At 32.3% G+C, this 14,257-nt stretch overlaps 1 long non-coding RNA gene across 1 annotated transcript; it reads right to left on the bottom strand.

Annotated features, from left to right (window-relative positions):
* Nucleotides 1–11,761: 11,761 nt before the first annotated feature.
* LOC127739150 (uncharacterized) lies at nt 11,762–14,030 on the bottom strand. The gene is made up of 3 exons (XR_008000305.1): nt 13,865–14,030; nt 13,232–13,536; nt 11,762–12,778 (listed from the first exon to the last, which is right to left on the bottom strand). It is a non-coding gene; the product is annotated as an uncharacterized LOC127739150 (long non-coding RNA).
* Nucleotides 14,031–14,257: the final 227 nt, after the last annotated feature.

The raw sequence follows: 14,257 nt of genomic DNA, 5'->3' as shown, positions 1-14,257 counted from the left end.
ATCATTACCATCTCATTGGGGGCTATCCCTGATATCAGATATAGCTTAGAAGCCTTCTCGAGTTGAGACATTAGATAATCTGTTTGTCACATTTTCGTATGCAACGTTATTGAAATTAGCTTATTACAACATCGTGATTTCTCTGTACTCTGCAGAGAAATACCAATTTCAGTCTTCAGATCGAAAATAATCACACGAGAAGTTCAAAAAAATTAAGAAAATAGATATAAATATATATATATATACAATATTAGGTCAATGTCAGAAAAATATAAACTTTTTTGTATGAGGCTGAGAAACTGTTTTGTGCCGAATACAAAAAAGTTTATATTTTTCTGACATTGACCTAATATTGTTTTTATACTGCAACTTAAATGAATACATTGATAGCTATTTAAATTGTAGCGCAAATTTCAAACTTATTTTAATCCCTAAATGAACCCCTGATTCACATAAAGTGTTCCATGATGAAATTGACATTGCACACAATATAGCTTTATTACTACATATAGGAAATAAACACAGCTAGTTGCAGTATAAATCATTTTTATTATGACATTTCATAAGGAAATTGTTTATTTTTTATGCTTGCTTTTTCTGTAGATATTTTGTCATAATTAGGGTCCTGTCGATTAGTCGGTATGTGCCCTATTTTTATCGCTGTCTGTTCGTCCGTCTGTTTGCATGTCGGCACTTCTATGTCGTAGTTTTATTCACAAAATGTTTATGTACAGTGTAAATGACTATCAAAATTCCTTTCGTTTTTTTTTGTGAAATTTGGACACTCAGAAAAACTTAGATTTGTTTAAAATCACAAATTTTGAGAAACATCTTTTTTGCTATGATTTCATCAAAAATTGACATATAAGTTATCATATCCTATTAAGAAATGATTCCCAAATGACACAAATTGATTTTTGTGATAATCTGTGGGTAACATTTGCTGTAAAAAAACGTTTTGATAAAAATTCCCAAATTTTGAGAAACAAATCTTTTGCTGCATGTAGGATTTCAATGAGATTTGATCAGAGACATATATACACTGTGTATATATGTCTCTGATTTGATATAATGATATAATAAGAAATTACAAATTGATTCCAGATGAAGAAATTAAAACAAAATCAAGTAAAAACTTACTTTCTGTTAAATATCATAAATTTTGAGAAATATCTTTTTATGCAAGATACAGGTATTATATGATTCAATATTAAAGATTTTATTTGAACACTCAGACACAGACACATGTGTAACACAAGCTCATGATCCGCTGGCCACGTTATAACCGGAGACCTCAACATTGTCAATACATGTAACACTTCTCTGCGAAATTTGTTATCCAAAGGTCCGAAATATCGTGAGCCTAAATCCATCAATTGGAAATACAACTTCATAATACTGATGGATTCAGTCGAGGAGTATGCCAGGCAATGGGCTAAACGCGAGAAAGAAGACGTAGATACTCTTTCCGAATGGATTAAGGCTGTGAGGTCGTTGATACAAATCCGAATTAAGAAATTAAATGGGTCTATCAATACCCACGCTACGTCAATTTTAAAGACCCAAATGTTGCAAAACACTTGTCCTACCTCCATGACAAATATGTTGTTGTCCCTGCAGATAAAGCCCCAAACAACATTGTTTTTGTGTGTAAATATCATTACATAAACTGCTTGAAAAATGAATTAGGTATTGACAATTCACTTGGAAACTCAACATATACCCTCACGACACTTACCAAAGAGGAAATCCTGGATAATCATAGGTCTGTTCTATGTTCCTTTGGAATTTCAACCAAAGACGAAGAACTGGATCTTCCATCACTGTATTGGATTGCTAAACTACATAAGTGTCCTTACAAACAACGGTATATTGCTGGGTCTTCCAAGTGCTCCACGAAACCTCTTTCTAAATTATTAACATCTATTTTATCAGCAATCAAAGCCGGGCTCCAAAGTTATTGTGAAACTACCTATTCTAGAGGTGGCGTGAATCAGATGTGGATACTAAAAAAATTCAAAGATCTTTTAGAGTACATACAATCTAAGACTATCTCATCTTGCAATAGTATTAAAACATTTGACTTTTCTACACTTTACACAAGTTTTCCCCATTCCAAACTGAAAGACAAATTGAAAGAGTTGGTATTACTTTGTTTCATTAAAAAGAATGGCGAACGTAGATACAAGTATCTTGTCTTGGGGAGGGATAAATCCTACTTTGTGAAGAATCACTCTGATTCAAACAAAAAGTTCTCTGAAACTGACATTATCAAGATGCTTGATTTCTTGATTGACAACATATTTGTTACGTTTGGAGGACGTGTTTTTCAACAGACTGTCGGAATTCCAATGGGAACCAATTATGCCCCTCTTCTTGCCGACTTGTTTCTTTATTATTATGAGGCTGACTTCATACAGGAACTTCTTAGCAAGAAAGATAAGAAGTTAGCAATATCTTTTAACTTTACGTTCCGCTATATAGATGATGTTCTCTCACTAAATAATACAAAATTTGGTGATTATGATGAACGAATATATCCCATCGAACTAGAGATAAAGGATACTACAGATACAGTTAAGTCTGTCTCATATCTTGACTTACATCTAGAAATTGACAATGAAGGTCGGTTGAAAACATAACTTTACGACAAAAGAGATGATTTCAGCTTCCCAATTGTGAACTTTCCATTTCTATGTAGCAACATTCCAGCAGCGCCTGCATACGGAGTATAAATCTCCCAATTGATACGATATTCCCGGGCTTGTATTTCCTATCATGATTTCCTTGATAGAGGATTGCTGCTCACAAGGAAGCTATTAAACCAAGAGTTTCAAATGGTGAAGTTGAAATCATCCCTTCATAAATTTTACGGACGCCATCGCGAGTTGGTTGACCGTTATGGAGTAACCGTTTCACAGATGATATCGGATATGTTCCTTATGTCGTAACTACAATACCCTTCCCTTTTCACGAATGTGACCTACCGAATTAGACTATTTACCGGATTTGTAATAACATAAGCAACACGACGGGTGCCACATGTGGAGCAGGACCTGCCTACCCTTCCGGGGCACCTGAGATCACCCCCAGTTTTTGGTGGTGTTCGTGTTGCTAAGTCTTTATTTTTCTATGTTGTGACATCTGTACTATTATTTGTCTGTTTGTCTTTTTATTTTTGGCCATGGCGTTGTCAGTTTGTTTTCGATCTATAAGTTTGACTGTCCCGCTGGTATCATTCGTCCCTCTTTTAGTAGCATTACATAAATATGACGAAGTATACACGTGGTATCAATAATATACATATAGCTTGTAGAGATAACAATAATATACAAATATATGTATTCCAACGTTTCAAAACATATTGGCAATGTTTTTGATAAATACAGAAAGTCGTTTAAACAGTTGTACATTACATACTTCCATTTTTTTTATAATTAGGATTCACGGTAGAAACTTTAACCTTAAGTTAACAATATTTTGGTTAGTACATTTAGATAATAAATGAAACTCATCACCAATATTACTCCTACAGAAAGTACATATTCTATCATGCCTCGGAATATTTTGCCATATTCCTGTTTCAATAGGCAGACGCAAATTTGAAAACCTAAAATATGTGATCCAAAGCCTGCAATATTCAGGAATTTTTAGAAGGTATGTTTCTAAAGTAAAATTTTATTTAAATATCGAGTAAAATTGTCCTCGTGATGAGTTTTCAATATCACTTGACCACTGTTGTACAAACTGATCACAAAGTATTTGATTTAAGTACATTTTATCACAGTAGCCCGTTTGATTGACTAAAAAATATATCCAATGCCAGTACTGTTTATTATTTCATCTATAAGTTTACCCATTTAAAAAAGATGTATTGAGTTTAAGGATGTAAGCCAAGCACTAATCTATACTATAAACTATATAGCTTTGATTCATTATTAACAGTTTTACATCAATATAAAATCATTCTAACTTTCACCGTTATCACAAGCTGAAATCTATCCAATTCTCCATAAACCATAAAATTATGCGCAGTGTTTCTAACTTCAAGTTCATCGCCCTTTTGCAGAATTTCAAGTGAATCTTTTGAACAATTTCAAGTTTTCAAAGCCCCAAACTTCAGAACCATACAGTAAGATAGGTTCTATCATAGAATCAAAAAGTTTAAATTGTAGATCAATGGGTATTGATTCATTTCGTATAATTTTAGTAAATATAAAAAAAGTGCCTTTTGGGCTTGATCTACAAGTTTCTGTTTGGTATCAAAAACTGTACCATAAAATTTGAAAATGACACCCAAATCCGAAAAAGTATTAACAATTTCAAGTAAATCATTTTGCAATGTAAATTGTAGATTTTGTTTAGTTTTCCTCTTGCTAAATACCATGACTTTAGTTTTCTTAACATTCAGCTTCAGTTTCCAATTTTTGCAGTACAACTGGAAAATATCTAAGGAATTTTGCAAACCTTCTTTTGTTTCTGAAAAAAAAAATGACTATCATCAGCATACAGTACTACGAACAATTCCAAAAATATATGAAGATATATCGCTTTCAATTTTTTCTTTAAAAGTTCTAAAGGGATACCATTTAAATTTCTACAATATTGTTCCATATCGTTCAAGAAATTGGAAAATAGAAAGGGAGCGAAGTTCTCTCCTTGTCTAACACCAATTAGACATGGAAAACATTGTATTGTTCACCATTATATTGAACACAAGATTTAATACCTTGATACATATTAGAAATAACTTTGAAAGGGTTCCCCTTTATTTCACTAAGATGGAGTTTTTGCCATAAGCCAGATCTTAGAACAGTGTCAAAAGCTTTCCTAAAGTCAATAAATGTACAAAAAAGATTTCTTCCAAATGAAAAATATAATTCTATAAGTGTATGTAACACAAACATATTATCTGTTGTTGCATATCCTTTTCTAAAACCTGCTTGATTTTCTGATATAAGAGAAATTTCATTCGCCAAAAAAAAATATTCTAGTATTTATAATAACTTACTTCATAGTATACAGCATATTCATTTTGTTTTTATTTGAAGTCCCTGAATTGGGGGTGGGGGGAGGGGGCAAAATAACTCTCTCTTTTTTAGGTTCTACTTATGCATATCCTGCAAGTTTATAAGTCGGGCTACTGATTTATGGCATCAATGGACATCCATCGTTTCGGAAGAAGATCCTGAATTTATTATTTCCTTGGTGTTTGGTTCCAATGAAGCAATGAAGTCGTCAAATGATTTTGCACGATTTTTTATTTAAAATGTTCGGTGATTTTTAACACATAGAAATTAAGAGAAAAGGGTAGGCACTAGCAATCTGCCCCCTAAGTAAGATTGTGTGTTGATAGCAAAAACATAATATGTTTTTTTCAGGAAAATAAATAAAACAGAATAAAATAAACAAAAGGCTCTCAAGAGCCTGAATCGCTCACCTGTAATGTTTTGCTGAAATCTTTCAACAATGATTATTTTTGCTTTTCAATATATATAAATGAATGGCTTAAAACTTCCATTGAAATGATCTTTGTATCTGTCATATTTTCTTCAAAATCAAAGAAATGCATTTTACCCCTATGTTTCATTTTAGCCATATTGGCTATGTTTCTTGACGTACAAGAAAATAAAATACAAAATTTATACTAGATACTCTGAAACTCATTCAGCCCAAGTTTGGCTGAAATTGATTCAGCAGTTTCAAAGGAGAAGATTTTTTAAAGTAAGCAAACTAAATAAACAAATTGTGAAAAATTGATTTTAAAGGGCAATAACTTCTTAAGGGGACAATTGACAATTTTGGTCATACTAACTTATTTGTAGATCTTACTTTGCTGAACATTTTTGCTGTTTACAGTTTATCTTTATCATTAATAATATTCAAGATAATAACAAAATATGCAAAATTTCCTTAAAATTTCCAATTAAGTGGCAGCAATCCAACAATGGGTTGTTAGATTCATCTGAAAATTTCAGGGCTGACAGAGCTTGGCCTAATAAACATTTTTACCTGTCATCAGATTAGCTCTAAATGCTTTGGTTTTTGAGATATAAGCCAAAAATTGCATTTTTACTCCTACGTTCTATTTTTAGCCATGGCGGCTATGTTTTTTACGAAACAGAAAATAAAACTCAAACTTTATTCTAGATACCCTTAGAATCATTCAGCTTAAGTTTGGTTGGAATTGGTTCAGTAGTTTCAGAGAAGAAGATTTTTTAAAGTTAGAAAACATAAACAAATTGTGTAAAATTGTCCTTAAAGGGCAATAACTCCTTAAGGGGTCAGTTGACAATTTTGATCATATAAACTTATTTGTTGATCTTACCTTGCTGAACATTTTGTTGTTCGCAGTTTATCTTTATCATTAATAGTATTCAAGATAATAACCAAAAACTGCAAAATTTCCTTAAAATTACCAATTTAGTGACAGCAACCCAACAATGGGTTATCAGATTCAACTAAAAATTTCAGGGCTGATAGAACTTCACCTAATGAACACTTTAACCCTCATGTCAGATTTGCTATAAATGCTTTGGTTTTTGAGATATAAGCCAAAAACTGCATTTTACCCCTATGTTCAATTTTTAGCCATGGCGGCCATGTTATTTGACGAAACAGTAAATAAAACACAAACTTTATTCTAGATACCCTAAGCATCATTCAGCTTAAGTTTGGTTGGAATTGGTTCAGTAGTTTCAGAGGAGAAGATGTTTGAAATAGTTTACCCCAGATGGACGACGACGGCTGACGACAGACGACGACGGACGACGACGGACGCCAAGTGATGGCAAAAGCTCACCGTTCCTTCGGAACGGTGAGCTAAAAAAGGGGGTTTATATCCTCAAAAATTAACCCTGGTATACTATTCCCAGTCCAGGCATATCAGTGCATGTTCATAGATCTCCGTTGTAGTAGAACTTAAAAATAATGTATCCAAGTATATTTGATTTAGTTGTTTTCCTGTGAATTTATTTTATGCGATTTGCCTCCATTGATACGGGTAAATAAGCAATTTCAGTTTGATTTCACGCTTTATTCCTCTCAGTTTACGTGCACACGCTGTTGTTCTGGAGTCTGTCATTTAGAAATTTGTTTTTTTAAGCAAACAAAGTATTTCTTATTTTCTTAAGGACATCTTTAAATATAAATCACGATCTCCAATTCTCAATACGTCCATTGCATACGCGCATTTGCAATCCGACACCTCATTCAGGACACTTTCCGCGCCACATGACACTGCTTTTGATATTATTGGAAAAATAGAAATTTTTCACTATTCTTCCAGCTAGCCGGAACAATAGACACTCCGTATTTTTTAACACTGGTTTGATAATACCATTTGTCCAAGTGTCTGTAATAATTCCAGTATCTAATACAATATTAAAGAATTTACAATACAATGATACAGAAACAGGGCGCGAATTTTTCAAAAAATTATTAAGGATTTTATCAGAACCAGGAACCTTGTTATTTTTCAAATTCCTCATCGCTTCCAAGACTTCTAATTCTGTAATATTCCCATTCAAGATTTCATCATAAATATGATTACTACAAATCTGATTAATGTCAAAATCGGGTGCATGTAGATCTTCTTCTTCTCTCGCATTTAAATTCTTTGTTGAACCAATGTTTGCTTGCATGGTCGGGGTTGTGAAGTTTCTATTTTGATTTACAAAACAGAGTATCAGCCGTGTCTAAAAGTACACGACCTAAGTCATTCACTAGACCGTTCACACTTTCACTGGTGACTGTAAAAATTTCAATGCTTAGTCTATTCAAAACTTCATTTATTTGTTGTAATGAGTTACCTGTGTGATTTATCAACACTGAGTAAAATCGTCTGTTTTTGTACATAGGTACAGGTGGAAACCCAGTTGAAATTAAACAAAAGAAATTGAACTCTTTGTTAGAGAAGGTAAAAAAGACTAAGTTGATAAATTTGAATTGTTTACCTAATTTAGGATTTTGTGCGTCTTATGTATGTTGTTTTACTTAAATTATGGTATGGAGCTTCGAGATATTTGTAAACTTTTAAATCATAGACAAATTTTCACAAAACAGTCGATTGTGGTAGGTGCAAATACATGTGGATGTTTTTTTAGCATAAGCATACATTCCGCCGAAAAAAATTCCAAAGAAAGATAATAGATTGATCTTTTTTAAGCATTAATTTGCATCTCTGCCCCCGGCGACAGTTTTTTTTAGGAAAAAATCCCCAAAATGGGCAATAATTTCATCGAAAAGAGAAAGTCGAGTACACCTTTTTATGTTCAGGCGTGTTTGAGTTGGCTATTCTGTCTTGAAAACGTACTAAAGAAAAATATTTGATACATCATCTCGCTTAAGATTCTATCATTTTTATATATTAAGGCTCTATGTTGATATGATAACATTAAAAATATACAGTACTAAAAAATAAAACATATGGGTCAAGTGAAATACCTTTCTAATGAGTCATAACAACAGAGTAGGTGTGTTCGAATAACAATTTTTCACTAAAAGTACTAGTCTCGTTGCACCAGAGTTATCGTTCTTACTGCGAACAATAACGTCTGGTAGCAATTGTTGAGATATATGTTATATTCATGAGCCTCGACTACGATCTGTAGGTTTTTTTCCTAATACGCGATTGGATGGCATTTACATGTTGAATAATAAACTCCTCCCATACTTCAATAACAACAACATGGTCGAAGAGCACATGTATCGTGCTGTTTTATTTTCAAGACGAGAGTTTTATCTTTTATTTAGATGCATTTAGTAATGATTTGTTTTAAAAGGGAGATGAACAAAATATTTTCAATAAATGTGTAAAACTCCTGTTTTTAGATATAAAAGAATCTTAAACAAGGATTTAAAAAATATTTCTATATAAATCTTGGTTAAAAAATAATATATTTTGTTTTTTGGTATAAAAAAAAGCATTATAAATCTCGAATCCATTCTCCACCTTATCAAAAATTAAGATGAATGATCGAACTATTTATTTATAGTAAGTTTTGATTTCAGCTTATTGACACCCCTCTCGGATTTTTTTGTGGGAAAAAATGGGCTGATTATACTAGGGAATCGATAGAGCAGACTGCAGCGGGCCCCTCTTAGGCAGTCAGTGAAAATTTCTAGATACGCCATTGCCACTTCATGTAAAATTTCGTACACGCTTTGTTTATTCTATCAACAAAATTGGGTTTTCGTGGGGTGGGGTGGTACACGAATATTTTGTCAGTATCAATACAATAGCGAATATTGTGTTTTAATAGCTTGACAACAACTGAACTGAGTGCTTTTACTTCCCCCTTTTCTATTTTTCTTTTTTTTTAGTTTGGGAAGTTGATTGATTTGTTGCTCGAAAAATAGTTTATTCATATTCTAGAAGACTGCAAGCTGTATACCAAGCAGCTATATATATTAACAGATTGGTCACTATTGGTATCAAACATATATTAAATGTTTTACATTTGATTTACTTTTTTTAGTATTTATTTTGTTTCTTTCAAATTTCTAGATTTGTATAATTTGAACGCTGAACCAAGGATTTGTATAGTTACTATACAAATCCTTGGTTAAACCTCATAGATTTAATCATACCTTTATTTAATTTTCAGTTCTGCTCTTATCCTGACACGGTAGAAATTGGACATAACTGCTCAAATTAAACATGATGCTTTTTTGTATATAATCAAGTGAAAATAATCCGACCGGGGAGGTGGGTTGCATTTGAAAATGCATATTTTTCACATTAACATATATATTATAAAGATTTAATATAACTCCTCAATATTGTAAATCTTTAATTTTATGAAGATTTTAATTTTTTTTACTAAATACTAACATTGTCTCGCTGTTTTACACGGCTAATAGTTTCATGCGATGGTAAAGGCCCCCGTCTATTTCTTTGGAAAGAACGAGGGGGCTTTACCATCGCAAGAAACATGCCTTTGTTGCTTCTTGTTGACGGCGTCACTGGTTTTGAAACGGAAAAAGCGCTGTCCATTTGTTTTTATATGTGTGTAGTTATTTTGCAAAAAAAAAAAAAATAACATAGAGAAAAAGTAACTGAAATTTGTCAATGATGACCACGGAGACAGAGTAGGGAATTCATAAACAAGACACATTGGTGGTCTTTGGCTGTTTTATGCTCTTTGGTCGGGTTGTTGTCTCTTTGACACATTCCCCATTTCCATTCTCAATTTTATCAAAATAAATCAGTATGACTGCTGTGGATAGTAAACTTGAAATTGATAGTAAATAGCAAATACAAGTTATTTGTAGTATATTCATGACACAGAAAAACGGGAAAATTTTGAAATTTTTAGGGAAAAAATTTACGGGTATTGGAAAAAGGGCGGGGGCTAAAAAATTGTCCTGTCGCCAATTACCTATGAAATGACGTGGGTTAAAGCAATTGTAGTCCACCATACGGCCTTCACTGAACTATCGGAGCAAAACCATTTCCGTATAGTCATCTAAACCATGCCTGACATAACCAAATGTATAAAAATTCAAAAGGAAAGACCAACGGCATAATGAATGACAAAATAATAAACGAGAAAAAAATTACAGGCAGCAACCTTCTCAAACTACTGAATTACATGTTCCTAGCTTTCATTAGCTAATGGCGTACATAATCGTGCTGTGGATTGCAAGACACACATATAAGAGCTCATCTAAAAGTGCTGAAGCATCACAAAGTAAGAATAAAATGTAGAAATCAGTTGGAAATTGCAGAACTCGTTAAGATCGACACGATACATAAAAATTCTGCAAGTCATATCATCATTGATAAGTCTAAAGATTAAATTAGTGAAAATTGTTACTGTAACAATTAAGAAAACCACACCAGTGTCATTTATCAGCCATTTTTATAGATGAAGATCAATGCATCGAAGTATGGGGCACTGAGATTGGTCAGAATGTTAATAAGTATATGGTGACACTCTCAGTAATACAGTTGCGGATCCAGACCTCTTTTTGGACGATCAATGCATTTTAATGGGTACATATGGAACCCACCTATTTAAAATGGCTGGATCCGCCCCTCTAATGTGTACCTATAGATGGTTGTTATATTTGATGCTGCACAGCCATACATTAGACTGTTAATGACGTCTTTACACTTAATCCATTGGATGTTGGATGTGTGCTTATTGATACTCAAGTCTTAGATACAGATTTTTTTACAAGTTGTTATTGGCTTTGAACTAGCTGTCAGTAACTGCCAGTACTATTATATCTGTACTTAGTTTCTTTTTTGTTGTAGGGATGTATAAATACAGTATGAGTTCAGCCCTTATCAACTGATTTTCAGTTTGTTCATATATTGCACTGTTAAACCGCTGTCTCAGGTTAGAAGGAGGGTTGGGCGCTGACCAACATGTTTAAGCCCGCCACATTCTGAATGTGCCTGTCCCAAGTCAAGAGCCTGTAATTCAGTGGCTGTATATCATATTTGTATTTCGTTAATTGTGTTTTTTTTTACATAAATCAGGCTGTTAGTTTTCTCTCTGGAATTGTTTTACATTTCTCATTTTGTGGCCTTTAATAACTCATTATGCAATATAGGTTTTGCTCATTGTTAAAGGCCATATGGTCAAATATAGTTGTTAACTTCCATGTCATTTGCTCTCTAGTGGAAAGTTGTCTCATTGGCAATTATAAGCACATCTTCTTATCTTTATATTAACTAACTTATTGATGTCTAAAGAATGTAAGTCCAGACTGTATTGTATGTAAATGTTCACTGCAAAAATGAAAAGACTGAACAATGGAAAGATATATTTGTAAAGTTTGCTTCAAACAATATCTTCCATACATCAATTTTAAGCAAATCTGCCAAAGTTTCTTTACATTCTAGGACTGTTTGACTTGTTTTTTTATGCATAAACCCAAGAATGTAATCTTTATCATGTTTATATAAAAATTGCAAAAAACTCAGTCCCTATCAGAAAAATACAGCAACATTAAATAAAATATTTTGCACTGAATACTTTCTTTTGATCATAAAAAAAATCTGTTAAAGATTTGAAAAAAAAATTAAGAAAGTTTCACCAAGTTATTGATGTCTAAAACAAGCTGAAATGTGTTGCCTGCTTGAATGATTTACATTATTAGCCTTAAAGATAAAAGTTTATTACAAGTTAAATATTATTAATGATCCATGACAATGAGGTCAAGGTCAGATAAAAACAAGCTAGACAGACTTGTACACCTTACAATCATACCATAAACCAAATAGACATTTATAGACATTTTGTTTATAGTATCTTAGAAGAGGATCCAACATTTGAAACATTACACTGACTAATGATCCATGAACATGAGTTCAAGGGCAAATAAAACATGCCAGTCAGACATGTAAACTTTACAATCAATCCAAATGATAGCATCTTTGGTGCTCATTATATTTCATTAGGTAAATGTTATCACTTTTTAAACAAATTGAAAACTCAACACAGTTTTAATCATTTTATAGTTCATAACTTGTTTGTTTTGCACCATTGAAAATATTAACAGCTTTTTCTTGTTCAATGAAGTAACTGTCATCGCTATATGAATTTCATCAATGCATCCAAATTTGATTTAGTCATCATCCACAGCAAATTGCAAAGATCATTCATAGTGCTGAATCTCCTCTCTTCTCCTGCTATTGATGATAGAATTAGCAAGCAATAGTAGTGTAATGTAATCTAAAGGGCTGGAGTTATAGCTCTGGAGAACATTGTAAATATCAGTATCATATATATACTTCATGAATGGTTCTCTGCATCTTATTTTCCTAAAAAGATATGACACAAGATCAGATTTATTAATTGGAGACACACATTATGTATTTGAAGAATTACTCTTTTAATTTCTTGGAATTTGACTATATGGAGCATTAGGTTTAGACTGTTAAAACTGTATATTGATATGTTCCTTTGGTTATTTTTGTAGTTGAGTTGCTGTCTCATGGGACCCCACATCCCTTCAAAGTGTTAGCTCCATTTAATGATCTTCAAAAAGGTTCATATGAATGCTAAAATCAAAAAGGTTATTGTGTATAAATTAAGTGCTTTACTTCTTCCAATTAAAGAGAGGTGTATCAAAATGCATTGAACAAAGTTAAAACATTATATTTTTCATAAAGTATGTCTAAACAAAAAAGTTAAAGACTTAAATTATATTAAATGTTTTTATGGAAACTTAAGACAGGACCATATGTATATACATTAATTTCTTAAAGCCTTACAATTTCAGCTTTTAAAACCTTAGGGCATGGAAAGTCTCCTGTCCTTTGACAAATGAAATTATTCTCCTTTAGTTGTCCTTTGACAAATGAAATTATTCTCCTTCAGTTGTTCTTTGACAAATGAAATTATTCTCCTTTAGTTGTCCTTTGACAAATGAAATTATTCTCCTTCAGTTGTTCTTTGACAAATGAAATTATTCTCCTTTAGTTGTCCTTTGACAAATGAAACTATTCTCCTTTAGTTGTCCATCATGACCATAGAACTGTGGTAACTTTTTGCAACTCCATCATGTTAAAAAGAAGTGCTACAAGTAATGGAATAATCAATAGTTATAAAATGTAGAATTTTGAGTCACAATTTATCATTATAAATGGTTAATTTTAATAAGTATACAATGAATAAGGTCTCTGTTCTAATTTGCATGGTGGCAAAATAATGAATAATAGCCCACAGCCATAATATTGATGGTAATTATAAACAAATGAAATTATATTCACTCATTGTCAAACATGGTTGTGGTTGGAACAAACAAAAACATTACATAATTACTACGGTGATATTTCTTTAATCGATAAGTTCATCATAAATATTTTGCAACTTTCTATGATCTAGAATACCAAAATATCACTAACCAGTGAGTTGTGGAATGCATGCTTGTAGAGTTCTCGAAATCTTTTTTTCCCTGGTGGTCCTACAAGAAAACCTGCTGGTCCTCACTATAATTTCTGTTGCAAAATAATAACCAAAGTTGTGACGGTCCTTTAAAAAGTTTGGTGGTCAAATCTTTGGACCACCAGTTTATCGAGATTTCTGTGCTTGGTTACATTATAAATGATTAAATCAGCTTGTAAATGCAATGAACTATATGTACATGTTGTTATTGAAATTCTATTGGTTATTTCAAAGTCATTTAATCAAGTATAGATTCTTTATCAAAAAAAAGTAACATGCAGTAATTATACCGCTGTTCAAAAAATCTTCATATTTAGCACTCATCAAGTATACATGTCCACTTTGCTACATTC

The sequence above is a fragment of the Mytilus californianus genome, unplaced genomic scaffold (assembly GCF_021869535.1).
Source record: "Mytilus californianus isolate M0D057914Y unplaced genomic scaffold, xbMytCali1.0.p SCAF_4, whole genome shotgun sequence".
NCBI classification, from domain to species: domain Eukaryota; kingdom Metazoa; phylum Mollusca; class Bivalvia; order Mytilida; family Mytilidae; genus Mytilus; species Mytilus californianus.
Note: the sequence above shows the minus strand (reverse complement) of the source record. Positions and strands in the feature narration are given on the sequence as shown.